Below are 10,749 nucleotides of genomic sequence, written 5' to 3' on the forward strand. Positions count from 1 at the left end.
AAAATGTTTCAAAGGTCTGTGTCTCTTCAGACTTCTAACTCAGGAAATGGGGGGGGGGGGGGGGGGGGGGGGGGAGGGGAGGGTTTCAATACAAAAGAGCAAGAAGATATGTTCACATTTTAAATGAGGGGAACAAAAGCACAAGAACAAAAGCAATGATTCTGCATGAGCACATGTTTCCCTCTGTGACAGTGTACACTGAACAAAATAACAGCCTGGTCTGCAGGCACTAGAATGTTGAGAAATGTAAAAGTGCAGCCTGCAGAAAGCAGGTATGACAGCTACCCAGCAAAACTTCACACGAGGAGATGAAGGGGTTATCTCCAGCCACTTCCTCCAACACAGGCACTGAAATGTCTACCCAAAATGCTTAGTCGAAATACTAGGACGTGAAATGTGCTTTCTTCTTTTCCTCTTTTACAGGTAGCCTGGTCGGTTAGACACACAAGAGTAACTCTCACGGCCGTCTCATGCATGTTCAATAGCAGTGTGAAAGGAACATGGAAGGAATAAACCCCACCTTGGGCTACAACCCTTTCAAAAAAGCCTTTGCTTTTTTAAGTGTTCAACTTGGTTATATCCCATTTATAGTGTACTCAGCATCGGCTGCTGGGGAGTAAAGAAATGTTTGACAATTATTGCTTTCAACCGGTAGTCTTCCCAGTACAGAGAGAGGTCTTACGAGTTGAAAAGTGCAGATCTGGCATCACATTCAACCTCAGAAGAGAATACAACTATTGAGTCTTTTTTGGTGCATTTTTTTCTGAGTCTGAAATGTAGGTGTTATTTCTTTAAAGGAGGAAAGTGGCAAGCCATATCTCTAGTAAACTTTCCTACTTTGTGTAAACCTCATGTTGTTTTATCTTACCAGGGAATCTGTTGCACAACCACCACTGACAAAAGAGATCACAAGGTCATGCAAATCTTGTGATCTGCCTGTGGTGAAATTTCAACCAGCATACAATGCAAGTCACTTTGGTGCGATCACACTGACCTGATTTCTTACAGAGTTTTCAGCAAATCTCTGTTCTGAAAGGACAGAAAAAGACGCCTGATACTGCCACTATCATATAGACGTACTTAGGTTGATCTGGTGAACCCTCCTCATCTGATCAGCCAACCGCACAAACCAGTGTCTTACGTAGGAGAAGCTGGTGCTGGGTTCTGTGACTTCTGTACGACAAGGAAGAGCTGACTGTCATGGCCAGGTCAGGGTGCATCACAGAGAGAGCTCTTCTTACGGGTCTTGAACTTTTTTTACTCATCAGCTCATTCTGGAAGTCCTCTCTCTTCTGCAATGGCCAGTTCAGGTGCAGTAGAGGCTGTGTTCATTTTTTATTCTCCATGGTATGATACTGTTTCTTACCTGTAGTTCAGGTGCAGTTGAGGCTGTGTTCATTTTGTCTTCTCCATGGTATGATACTGTTTCTTACCTGCCCTCACACAAGTATGCACCCAAAGAGCAGCCTTATGCAGCTCTTTTGCCATGGGCATTCAAACTGCTGAGTCTTGCAGTTGCCTTTGTCCTGGGGGAAAAAAACCTGCCCTGCAGCTAACAGAAATAGAAGGCCAAAGTTAAATCTGTCTTTCATAACAAGATTTAATCAAATTTATAGCTGGACTTAATGTGAAACTGAAGATGTGTTATGGCTTAGAAGGAATATCAACAGCATCTCAGACAGAACAGTCCTTGAATATAAAGGTAAGTCTCCCGAGGGTGAGGTGTTTGATTCAGATGGACAAGCAGAGCTGGGTTATTATCCAAACTTCTTGAGCTTGCAACACTGGGCTGGAAATCTCATGAAAACTTGATTTATTGGAAGATTTCTAATACTTCCTGCTTCTGCCGGGGCTGGAAGTACCACAAGAACTACATTTCTGTGGTATTTTGGTATTTCCAGTTGTGGTCCCAGCTGGAACTGAGAAGGAAAGAGGCACACACACTTGGAAATGATATTTTTTTTGTCATCTGCATTTTTATGGAATCATGGGAAAGGTTTCTTCTAGGTCCACTTTGAGGCAACATGTTTTAGGGAAGTATTCTCATTCTAGCAGAGTTCTAAATGCTACATAAAGTCATGACTTTTCAGTTACATAAAATTTGCACTTTAGGTTGGAATTTTATGAAAAATGCCTCTCTGGCTTACTGTTTTATATTAACTCTACATAGTTCTGTAACATAAGAATTTCACTATGTCAGTCATGCATAATAATAATATAACAATCTAAAATAATAATGTAATAAATCCACTCACTAGTCATCATGGGCCAAACTCTGGCAACCCTTTGTGAAAGTGTGCTGCAAACACATGTACAAAAAGTCTCTTAGCTCAGTCCTGGCTGGCTTCAAGCCAAGAAGTTATCTAACGGCAAATCAACAGACAAGTGTCACCAAAAATGTCTAATAGCTAAACAGCTCTGCTGTGAGCATAAGTTATTCCATTTTAGATGTGGAAAGGTTTAATTGGGTCCTATGCAATTAACAAACCTTAATTATGAGTAATTTGTTAGTCATGCTTACTTTTGGCTAAGCCTTGCTTTTTTCCTTCTCTCAGCTTTCGCTCTTGTAACACCTGCAAGTAGATCTGTAGGGGTAGCTAAGCAGGGGGGTTTCTGGCCAAAACTCTGATAAAATGTCTCGTTGGTACAGATTTTAATCATTTTTATGAAAACAGCTGCTCTCCTTAGAGAATGTGCCTGTGGGCAAAGCTGTTTTCACTTCTAACAAGGACCTGAGGAGCTGCACTGGCAAAAATCACCTGCTGGAAACAGTGAATCAGTGTCTCCAACCTCGTGCGATGCTGCTCTCCGTCTCATTAACCTGGTTGCCCCTGCATCTGTGCTAGGCATGTCTCGGTCATCTCTGGTGGAGAAATAGCCTGAACTACTCCCCATTTGGACGTAATAAGAGCTGAGGTAGCAGTCCAAAAGCAGGGGGGTGGTGGTGTAGATGCCTTTGAATCACCTGATGGAATATGCCTCCATGCTGTGCTAAATACCCTGCTTCCGCTGGGAGTGTAACTTGTTCTCTCCCTCCAGCTCTCCTGTTACATGGTGCGTATCTTGAACCATCACTTAGCTCCTCAAACTTTAACCATATCAACTTTCTAAACACAGGCTAGTCTCATATTACTGCTTAACCAGAGTCTTTGGAATCAACAAAGAAGATGAATTTTAGCCATCTGCTTCAATCTTTATATGAAGATAATTGCAAAGAACTAGAAATGAAGCAATTTTGACTATGAAGAAAGAAGCCTGAGACTGAAACACAGGGTTTACTGGAGAAAAGGTCTTACGGACGCTGACTGCCCTCATGGTGGGACAAAGAAACAGCAGCTCCTCCCGACATAAACTCAGATTATTCATTCTCCACAGCCAACTGTCCTGGAGGCTATGCACACTTGTGTTCCACTTCACTGCTGTTTTGCAAAGTGGTGCTCTTTGAATAGAGGGAAATCTTACTCTGACTACCCCACTCAGTGGAGCATGGCTTAGAGACTCCCAAGCTAATGGGAATAATGTTAGTCCAGAGGTGGAAGCAGTACACCATGACCAAAGGTAATCCTCCTTAGCAGTGGTGTGGAGGCAGGCTAACACAGCAATATTATTTTCAGACCCACACTTAAGATGGCTGCATGTATCTGTGCTGATGAGCACTAACTTGGGCACCTTTGGTCAGCATGGCTGGACAGTCAGCGTGCCATTAGACTGCAGCTTCTCACCCTGGCTGAGAGAGCTTGTCTGAAGCAAGCAGGACCAGCTCTGGTAGTGTAAAAACATAACCAGGGGAATGCCATACTGCTATCTCAAATGTAGGAGAGAAAAGAGACATCAATGTTTGGGCTTCTCTGGGCTTGTCTGCAAGGCTCTGCTGTATTCTGTGGAACTATGTCTTCAGACACATTTTATGAGGCTGCCTACAGATTTGTACAGAAAATCCCTCTAGTTCCTTTATTCCGTCTGATCTCTTCTATCACCTCTTGACTACATGCTCCTTATGGCAGTTAAGATCTCCCTCTTCATGTCCAGTAGGTACCCAGGACACCACTGAGAACAGATTCTCACTAACAAAAGCAACAGGTTCTGTCACAGACCAACATTCCATTCCTTTCAAGCTCTCCAATCCGAGGCAGTCATCACAGAAGACTGAAGTTCCTTTTCCACAAACACCTGACAGAGAGGGACAGGCTACCTGGACATAAAAAGCCCAAACCTTACTCAGTTTTATATTAAAGTCAATTTAAACTTTAATAGCAAACATCTGATGATTTTGTTCCTAATAGAACAGTTATTTCCAATCAAAAGCAAGTTTGTGGCAAAAATTTACAGTTACCAAGGCCCCTCAGAAATATTTAAAACTCTTATGAACATAACCAGAGAGTAATTAAGCTTTGGAAAAGAAATCTCTGCGGCAACAGTGGTTATGTGCTATGTGTTCATTTGCTGGGGTGGAAGCTAAAATCTAACAAGAGGACTTGCAGATTTAACACAAAATAACAGCAAGGGAATATAAATAAAATGTAATATAGCAAATGGGGAATAATTATTTTGTGGATTTACGACACCTGCTTCCCTGTTCCTTATTCAGCACTGGGAAGGGAAAAGAAAAAGGTATTCACAGAGGTGAAAAGTTCTCCTAATTTTTTGTTACTATTATTTTTCAACTAATTTCTAAGTATGTGCTTACCAGCAACATGGTATTGTGAAGAAAGAAAAAGGCTGAGCTATAAATAATATTTCCTCTCCTGGGAGTTTTCCTAGGCTGCAAATTTTTTTCTGTTGTCAGAAATAGGAAACGCAGAAAAGATGCAAGTTTTAGATTAGATTTAGTTTAGGATCTTGTTTTTATTAGAATTTTTAAAAATACTAGTAGCAATCTTAGAAAAAAACCAGCATTTTTCACATTTATTCACTAGCTCAAGTCCCTTCAGGTGCGTAAGCTTTTATACCAATTACTGTGCACGTGTTAAGGGGATTAGCAGCTTCTGCCTTATTGTCTCTTCCATTCAGTCTCCCTCAAATTGTTTTCTAAGTACAGTGTCTCATAACATAGCAAGTCAAATATTGTTATAATCACCCCGCCTCCACAGCCAGTGGTGACTCGAGTATCGGCAGGTTGCACATTTAGCGCTATTTCAGTTAGTGATGGGTGAGCTCCCAGGCGGCAGCAGTAAACCCAAGACCTTTCCCTGCCTCCCAAGGAATGTGGCAGGGTCACGGCTTAAGTGGCCTCAGATACTACAGCGACGGGCACCCTGGAAAGGCTTATCAATAAATAAAGCCATGACTTTTGGTGCTTAATTAAACCTAAGGGACAAAATCCTCCCACCATTAACAAGCAGGGAAGAGGGATAACTGCTTCAGTTGTGAATAGAGGAAAAATACCCTACTGACAAATAGGTCTATGGGTTTCACACCGGGGCAGTGACTTCTTCCATGTTTTTGAGACACTGTGCTGCTGTGCTGGTTTTTTTATGCATGATGTAGTTCTTGCAAATGCAAAATATTTTCAGAACAAATGCCAAAGGATGGACAGACAGCAGGACACGAGGGCTCTAGCCTGTATTTGCTGCACAAATGCTTGCCCCTGAACTCCCAGCAGCAGAGTCAAGAAACTTTGCGAATGACTTTAACCTTTGATTCTCACAAAATGCACTTTACTTTGATCCTTGAACCATGATCAATAGAAGGTGCAGAATGGCAGGGAAGAATTTTTCGGCTCGGGGAAAACAATGTAGTTCAAAATGCTTAAATAGCCTTAAAAATCTCTCACTAGAATGTGTCCGGAAATTGCAGACCAGTTATTTACTTCTTCCTGATGGTTTAAAATAGTATCATGGAGTCAATTCCCCATCTTCGTCCTGTGGGAGGAGAACAAGACCTGTATGTGATAGGGACATTGCCCTGCAACAGCAGAATTTCCTTTGCTTGCACCCAGACTGAATCTGATACCCTGTCCTACAGCTACAACAAAGTGGATGCAGGTGCCCTACTGCTACATTGTCTATCACATTATGCCAGAAGTTCCTGCACGCAAAGAAAGGATGTTCAACAAACAGCTACATCAGCTGAGCAGCGCTTCCAAGATGAGTTGGTCTACCACAGGAACAATGTACTTTTTGCAGCAGAAATAGCAACATTTCAGTCACCCAGGGAGGTTGTTTCCAAGAATAAGAGCCACAGGCATGTGTACAAATTAACTGGTAATAAACATCCTGACTTTGGTTACAGTCACTGGGCCAAATTCTTTTTGGCACTGTACTTGAACCATCTTCAGAGTGGTTTGCTGCAATTCTGAAATTTATGGACTACATCCACAGGTGGTTTAAACAGATGCAGTTCATTTTATTCTAATGTCAAAAGCATGATGCAGTAGTGGGTTAGAGAACTAGTTCCTTTATTCTTTGCCATGAAAATACCAAGTTGGCCATATTCCTGGCTTGACCACGTTGAAAAGCCCTCAGGTTTGCAGCCAGTGGAGGCCACTCGAAGGAGCTGCAGATCCTGACATGTTCACTACTCTAAGGTTGAGGCCAATGCTCATCATCTCTCCCCTGTCCAGCAGTCAGAGCTCAAAGATGCTGTTACAGTCCAGGAAGAATGACAAGCACTGGATGGCGTCCCCTGAGTACGTATTACCACATTGCAAACTATCAGCTCTTGTAGTGCCATGTTGAGAGTCAAGACCTTGCAGCAGGTGCTTGGACGTCTGCTGCCTCCATCATTCCTCTCTATCTAATCAGCCAGCCAGTTATGGAGGAAACTAAGAGCTCCAATACTTACTGCAAATCAAGCACAAAGAGGTGAAGGGAAGTATTTTGGCTCCAGCTGGTGCCTTGTGATGGACAGCAGAGTATACTGAAGGATACTGAGTATACTGAAGGACTGTGAATGTAAATTGTGCTCATGGTCCAGATGAACACACTTGCTCTCTTTTTCTGTAACCCAGTGGTGGACAGTCCTCCCAAACATGTCTTATGGCCATCTTGCTAGAAAATACAAACTCAAACACAGCTGTAGCATTCATATGTGAAAAAGCCAGACCCATCAGCAAGGCTCATGCTGTGACAGTTCTCACAGTTTTGGCGTGGTGTGAGAACCCAACAGCGAAGGGGAGAAGGAGATCAGTGCAACAGAGTTAACTAGTTCAGTGCTGTGTAGGGAGCAGGACAGGTGGCACAGAACCACACTTCTGCTCTTTGTCTCTCCTCACTGAAATGCTGGTGGCAGCATAGATGTTGCAGCAAAGGCCAGCATTAAAGGAGTTAAGAAATTGTCCTCACATCCTGCTATTCACTGTTTAGCTTATACACATGATAAATGCAACACCAAGGTTTACTAGATAAGTATCTCATAGTAATTGCCAGCTTTATCAGCCCATGTCTTTCAAATGATAAGAAATGCAGAAGTGTTTTATAAGTCGCCATGCATCTGCTGAGCTAAAATACCTGCTGAAGTTCAAGCTGACATTATTCCCTTCTGTTGTCCCAGATGTAAGCATGCAAGGGGACAGCACTCACAGCTCAGCCAAGCTGCATTATCTGTGCTCCTTACCCGGGTGATGTACAAATATTATGCCAAATTGAATGATAACAGGGTACACTTTGTGTTGCCAAAGCAAGTACTTGGGAGATTGTATTTCAATGTTCTATTTGTAGAGTACATTGTACTTTTAGGTACAATCAGGGAAAGATGAAGATGATAAAAAATTACTAGCAGTATTTTTATGGAAGGCCAAACATCTCATGACACTTAAAAAAATTAAATAATATGTCAGGATGCATGTTTTCCATTCACAGCCCAGAGGTGGAGCAAAGCATTTATCTTTCCTGTACAGCAACTGGACCTACAACTTAATTTACTTCATACATAAAAATTACATACTTCCATCTCACAAGATTAGTGTGAAACTAATACTCTGCCTTTGGATAACTGGACACCACCAGAATGTCATATCAACACTCTGTTCTTTCAGTCTACATTGGAAGTCAGCTCTCTCCAGTCTGGTCTGGTATACATAATAGCTCAGTTCCAAGGCAAAGTTGAACTAGATAACTGCCAGTAGTCCCTTCCAAAAAATATTTCTGTGATTCTGTGACTCAGGTGTTGCACTGAACCATTCAGAAATCAACAACACACAGTCCTTGTTTGGCTTCAGGTTGTGCACATCCTGATGAATTTATTTATACAGTTGCTTAGTGTTGCTTATAAATGTATGAAACATTTTCTTAAAGTCTTAGGTCAGTGCAAACGCATGGTCATTTCTGCCAATGTATTAGAACAATCTGTCAGAGCTATCTGAAGGCTATCTTTGATACCACAGATATTAAATGATTGTTATAAGATATAAGTTATTATGGATATTAGAAATTTATGGACTCGCTAGAAGATTCCGCAGAGTGGTACAGTATATCCTGTTCCTCCCAAAGGAAAGTGTGGGTTTTTGAGCTTCACTAACATTTGGCCATACCTCTGATTAAATTTTAAAAGGCCTTAGACCTGTGAATTTCTAGCACTGATATTATTACTTTTTTGTTGTTGTTGTTATATACTCCATATTAAACATAGTTTTAAAGTGTAGTCTTTTCAGACCATGGAGTATGTGACAACAGCCCTCCACCACAGGACAGTAGTCCTGGCTGCAGTCAGTTCATTCTAGTGCACTAATAATACATCAATTAATACCAATGGTAATAATAGACAACTCACCCAAGGAATCATTCCTCTAAGAACTGTGCATGGGAGCTTGTCTGCAAGCAGCAGATCCAGAAGAATACAGTATAAATCTGTAAATTACATGTTCAGGATCCCAGCCTGCTAGTGAGAAGGACATATATTCTGATTTTTTATCCAGCCAACCATCATAGCATCGCATTGCTCCTCGCTTCAGGAAATCAAGTTCCCTGTTTCACAAAATCATGCAAGACATTTCTCTGAGATCAGATTGACAGCACCATCACCATATCAGGATAAAATGTCACTAAAGATGAAACATGAGTGGCTGGCATAACACTTTTCAGTCCCTTTCTTCATTCTGTAGTTTCTTCAAACATCCTCTCTTGGTCGTGAAAAGTATCTTTGTCAACAAGACAGGAACTACTAAGCTCCTCTGACATTTCTTCTTTCCAGTCCTCAAAAAGCACTGCTTCACTCTGGATATCTCTGGACCATCTCTGGTTTTTATGCAGGCTCTAAGATGATACTTCACTAAACCACTGTATAGCTTGCAACTGCTGTGCCCTTAGAAGGTAAGTACACAGGCAAAGAGCAAGCATTAAATATTGCATCCATAATGTAGTAGTAACCATTTGCAAAGCTGAAAGGGGATCCCTGTAGGTTCTTATACTTTGTGACTCATGCATCTTCCTATTTCTGATAGGGATTTTTTTTAATTCTTTCTTTTTCCAAACACTAAAATACATCTGTAGTTCAGGAGAAATTGACTGATAACCCCGTGCTTGCAAACTTCTGTAAAGGACATGGAGGTGACAAATACTTGGTTTAAATACTCTTAAGCTAAAACAAGCAGCTGTTTTCAGAGGAGACTGTTCCATTAACTGGTTTTATTAGACAGCATTAAACTATACGTGGTTTTATGCTGTTATGTTTAAAAACTTCACACACTACTTGGTTTAAAAAGTAACACCTACTCTACTGTTTCCTGATTAGCTCTCTTTCTTATCTTCTTTACTCTCTTTCTCTCTTACGTAGAAATAAACACAGATTCTTCTTTCTGAAAAAAAGACAGCTACATCCCAACTGAGACCAGAGGCTCCTCTGCTAGCCAACTTTGCTGGTAGAAGTCAACATGCCAGAAAGGTAGAGACAAATAGAAAAGGTCTGGTTTGGCTGGTGTGACCAGAAAGCACGCCAAGTCATTGAGGTGACTGTATACATATAGAAAAATAAATACATAAAATGATATATAGGGTCACTTTGACCACTGCGAAGTCATGCCAAAATATTGTCACTGTCTTGGCTCTGCCATTTTAATGGGTTTTGTAGCCCAGCCAAAACCAGGCACTCCATTAGCAGCTTCATTCACTTGCTCTTTTCTGCGCAGGCAGAGCAAAAAAGCCACTCAAACTCCAGCTGCTCAGCCTAGCAGGAGGTTTGCTCTTTCTGTTTTGAACTCCTCTGCTTGCACTTTTTTGTTTTCTTATTTTTAAGATAGTGATGAACCTCCTGATCCCTGGAAAATTCAGTAACGGGTGCAGTCAGGAATGTCTCCAAGGTCAGCTGTGTCCTAGCACTTTCCCTTTGGCATATCACTAAGACAGTCTCTGCCCATGACAAATCTTCACTCCAGGTAATTTTTCCTACTGGTTGAAAAGTCCCACGCAGATATATGTATTTGCTTTCCCTGCCTCCCCATCACCACCACCTTTCCTCCTCTGCTCTTCCAGGAGGGAACATGCCAGGCACAGTGACATTTTCCTTCTCAGTGGGGCCACCAGGCACCAGAATGATATGAAATAACATGGGAATGACACAATACATGATTCAGTGCAGCAATAGAAACATCTTGCTTTGTTCTGACATGACATTTTACACTAATCTGCTGAATATTCCGCCAGACAACTTTTGCAAATGCCGTCAAGGTAGCAACCACCAGGCCAGAGAAAAGTAGCTACCTTGTGCCCTACCTAAGATGCTCAGCTTTGCTGAACAGAGATGGTTTAAAATATATGCCCCAACTTGTTGTCCAAGGAGGACTTTTACAAATTTTGCTGTAACATACTGTGCTCT

This window comes from Athene noctua, chromosome 2 (genome assembly GCF_965140245.1).
Source record: "Athene noctua chromosome 2, bAthNoc1.hap1.1, whole genome shotgun sequence".
NCBI classification, from domain to species: domain Eukaryota; kingdom Metazoa; phylum Chordata; class Aves; order Strigiformes; family Strigidae; genus Athene; species Athene noctua.